We start from the raw sequence: 4,871 nt of genomic DNA, 5'->3' as shown, positions 1-4,871 counted from the left end.
GGACAGGATTAGTGACAGGGATAAAATGCACTTGGTTAATTAGACCTTGGCTTGATTTCTTCAGTATCAAAATGCCCAAGTTCATGCAATGTACATAATCATTAAGCACAATCTTAAATGCAAACGTTATTTTTGCTTCATAAAACATTCATTGATAATAGGCTACACATTTTATGTGGTCTAGACACATTCAAAATCTAAATATGGAGAAAGGTGTTTAGTTCTGTCAATTAAAAAAAATATTATTAACATATTAGTCAGTAGGCTTATTTAACTCTCCTTACAGTCCAATGACATAAAACTTGTAGGACTCGAAGGTCTTGTGAAGGAGTTTGAAAGGCCCAGATGAGAGATGTTAAGTTAATGCCGCTATTTCCTGTCAGTTAATTTTCCACCAAAAGTCAACATGTTGGGCTGTGCAGGGTTGCGTGTACACATCACAAAGGGTCCAACAGGTGAAAACAGATAAGAAGAGAGAATTATGCCTATTATGCGATTATACTTAATTCTGGCTGGTCGGCCAATCGTGAGATTTAGAGGTTATATATTTACTAATATTTATCGTTAATGGCAACGTTGTATATCTGGCTACGCATACGGGTAACTGCAACCGAGGCTACTTTTCATGTCAACGGTATCACTCCGCGGAATCGCGCTCTCTCGTTTTATAAAACGCAACTGGCGCCATCTTGAATTTTAGTTATCAATTGTCTTGAAAATGACCTCTGACTCACAGCAAGGTAAGGTTATTAAAACCATTAAAACATTTTCATTTCTTAAAATAAACGTTAACTGAAATAAAAGAAAATATAAGAAAATATAAATATAAAATATTATTTTTCAGTTAGTTGCAAGGCAATATTTCTCATTTTTAATTCAACTTATAAAACAATTTAAACTGAAATTATAAATGAATAAAAACATAGACATAATAAAATGACTAAAACTTTAACGAAATTGAAAAAGGAAAATACAGAAATAAAATAATTCAAAATATATTAATAAAAACTATATTAGTGTATAAAAGATACTAACAATGTCTCAGAGGACTTCATTATCCATTTTACTGTAATATTGTTCACTAATTGTTTCATACATTGAACTGGATTCGTTGTTTTTCTTAGCCTAGTGGAAACTTTTAGATAACAGGTAAAAGTCAAAATAATGTACAGTCATATAGCCTAGTTGTCTACTATGTTTGGTTAGTGGCTGTGTAATAATAATGTACAGTCAGCCCATACATTATCCCTTACATAAAGTAAATAAGCGCTATAGAACTTTCTAAAAGAATGGAAAATCAGAAGATGACAATACACTCCCGTGAGTTCCTAATCAACCCCTCACATAATTTAGTGACTTTTTATTACAACACTAAATGAGTCTCTATGTAAATTACTATAATTATTTATGGTAATTATCTAACATTGTTATTATTTTATATTTGAGTACTTTGATGATGGAACTAGCAAAGGCTAAAGATGCAGTATCGGGTAGACAGAAACACAGAGACACATATGGTGAGCAGGTGAGAAGTCCTTAGAGAGTCAGTTTCCGCTAATAGCACATTTTCTCCAGAGAGCAGAGACATGCCCCCAGCTCATCCATGTGATCAAAGAGACCCTAATAGTAGATCATCATTTGCAACTAAGTCTTTAATAGTAGTTTTGTCTAACAAATTATTTAACAACGTGAACAAGATTAGCTTTTCATCACTGTTAATTCTGCAGAAGAGCATTATACGTCATGTAAATGTGGGACCATTGGGATTATAGGGTGCAAAGACACCAAGCATATGACGTAACACATATTTCATATAATAGGCTACATACTGAAGCTGTGGGATCATCACTTCATTTACACTCCTGTTGCATTATGGGAACGTGTTGGTGGACTGAAGACAGTGATGTTGTCGAATGAGTCAGAGATTGCCATAGAGACACTGACCACCCTGTCCTGATTTACTGAGCCATTATGTGCCCTCTTGCAAGGTGTGTGTTTGCGTGTGTTTGATGTACCTGCTGTTGAACGACAATGGTGGAGACTTACAGCCAGAGAGCTATTTTTGATTTCAAAATATGTGATGTTATGAACTGTGTTGGAAAAACCTGATTTTGTTTTGATTTTATTTTGTATTTGATTATATTTTGATCTTTATTAATATTTAGATGTTTAAACATATTGATATGAATAATATTATTCATATTAATTAATTTATAAATACAATACATTTGCTTGTAACATAAAATAACAGCTGTTAGTAAATAAGAAAATTTAAATAAAACATTTAGTGAGGTTAACTGTACAACTGTGAAATATTACAAATTAAAATAACTGTTTTCTATTTTAATATATTTAAAAAATAATCATTTATTCCTGTTATAGCAAAGTTGAATTTTCGTGGTGAAATCGTGGTATTTTTTCAGGTTGTTTGATGAATAGAAAGTTCAAAAGAACAGCATTTATTTAAAATATTTTGTAGGAATTTAAATTAATTTAATGTTTCCTTGCTGAAAAAAAATATTAAGGGGTTAGTTTATGAGCATGAGTAATTAATGACATATATTCATTTTTGGGTGAACTATCCCTAAATCTTACTTTCAGTGTATACAAGATACATTCTCTGAAAACATGTCCTAATACCTAATGGCCATTTTCCTTTGAAGATAAAGTGAAATTGTTTTAAATATGTTGAGATAGCTTTACTAAAACACAAGACAAAAATCGTCTTGTCTTTCAACATTGCACACTAAGACGTTCTGTTGGGAATTTCAGTCAGTCTTGAACACAGAACAAGCAGTACAAACTGTTACATCACATCAGCTCGAATTTAAATCAGTTCTTTTCCTGAACTAATAAGGTTGGGATACCAGGTGATTAATCACTAGCGTCTAAGTAGAGATGTGAGATGTCTCTGACCCAAATGTCACAGGCATGTCTTTCATAATCATGGGATTTGGACATGATCTTTTGAAGATTTTGGTTTGCTTTCCAATATACAGTCATCAAATGAATGTCTCTGCCGATGATGATTTACCTGTAATATTGGCCAAATGTTGAGCATTGAAGACTAAACAAAGTCGAGGACGAAGAGCAGAAAGAGAAACAAAGAGACATAAAAGGAATGTCTGCTCGATTTAAATACGTGTTTGTACTGTAGATTTAAACTAGTAAATGTTGAATGTGAGTGTGATGTGAAAATAGACAGCATTGTTTCTGGTTTGTTGATATATTTTTTTGCACATTTGATCATGTAAAAAACATTAACCTTACAGTTGAGCAAGGTTTATAGACAAGAGTTTGTAGCTGCGGTGTTCTTTGTTTGTAAAATCTGCGAGCTGAAGCAATACATCTGAACTGCCTGTGTTATAGTTCACCTCTGAAAGCCTTAATCATTCTTTCCCCGGGCTCTTCTTTCGTCCTTCCCCGTTCACCCCACAGCTTGCCGGGAGCATAGACAGGAGAACAAGCTAATAAGAAGAAATGAAGTGACAGAAGCAGAGAACACAGTTGCACAGTGTTTGTTCCCTTCCCTTTGTGTTGGTAAATGAGGCACAGAAGGGAAATAATGAATTATTGTGTGATTCACTAGCAGCTAATTCAATCTTATTTACAAGCAGGAACAGCTCTAAAATGTCCTGACACATTATCTCACCTATTGGTACACTTAACATTTGCACGCATTAACATCGTGTTTTAAATAGCCATGCACTGAATCACCGTATTTTAATGCTGGACAAACTGTGAATAGACTGAAAATAGACTTCTTTGAATTTACCCAGTCAATGCTTTTATACAGGATCAGAACATAACATCTGAAAAGATTAGGATATGTCTGACATCTCTGAATCTACACTCGTGTAGAGATTAATAATTATTTCATTTTTAATAGCCTATATTGTCATATATTCGCCTGATTCTACATGTATGAAAAGATGTCAGTATTTTTTACATACTATATAAATAATAATCACTTAAACAAAATGGGACTGGTATCTTATGGCAACACAAGACATGTATTAATTCATGCCATGTAAAATGATTAAAGAAGCTGTGCTGTCTAATTAGTGTTAATGCGCCATCTGGTGGCCAATGTTAAACAACCTGAACTTGCACCTATGCCCGACCAAAATGATTCATAAAATTTTAAAAGTATAAATTCAGTGCTCAGAATGGTACTCTGGGACCATTAAATCCAATCACCATGTGCAATATAATAAGAGATCAAAGTGATTTTAGAGCTAAGATTGGAAACTAAGTCAGAAGTTCAGAATTTCTTTTTAAAAGTAAAGAAAACATGTTTTAACAACTTACTAGGACCACTTATTCAAGCACATTATGTAGTTTGTCTAGATTGTGTTTCTAACCAGTATGAAAAAAATATATACAAATATACAAATTAGATCATTTCCTGAAGGAAATAGCCTACCTGAGCCTAAAAGTGCATTGAAGCGATGTAAAATAAAACTGTAGCTAGACTAGAAACTTGTATATAAATAATTGAGGAAAGGACGAGATTGATGGATGCACATAAAAAAAAAAAAAGCTAATTCTGGGCCAAGTGTGCCCAAATCTCAAGACATCTTAACTAACCAATATTCAGTATGCAAATAAGTGTAATTGAAATTTGGATGGTTAGATTTTAAATGTTCAGTCTAAATAGGAGATTCTTAAGACTGAAAATTTTTCTTTGAAACATAGGTTTAGACCAGGGCTGTCCAAGCTCGGTCCTGGAGGGCCGGTGTCCTGCAGAGTTTAGCTTCAACTTGCCTCAACACACCTGACTGGAAGTTTCTATGCCTAGTAAGAGCTTGATTAGCTGGTTCAGGTGTGTTTAATTAGGGTTGGAGCTAAACTCTGCAGGACACCGGCCC

Source organism: Sinocyclocheilus rhinocerous, unplaced genomic scaffold, assembly GCF_001515625.1.
Source record: "Sinocyclocheilus rhinocerous isolate Xijiao unplaced genomic scaffold, SAMN03320098_v1.1 scaffold416, whole genome shotgun sequence".
Lineage (NCBI taxonomy): Eukaryota > Metazoa > Chordata > Actinopteri > Cypriniformes > Cyprinidae > Sinocyclocheilus > Sinocyclocheilus rhinocerous.
The sequence above is the reverse complement of the archived record's forward strand: the minus strand, read 5'-3'. Positions refer to the sequence as shown.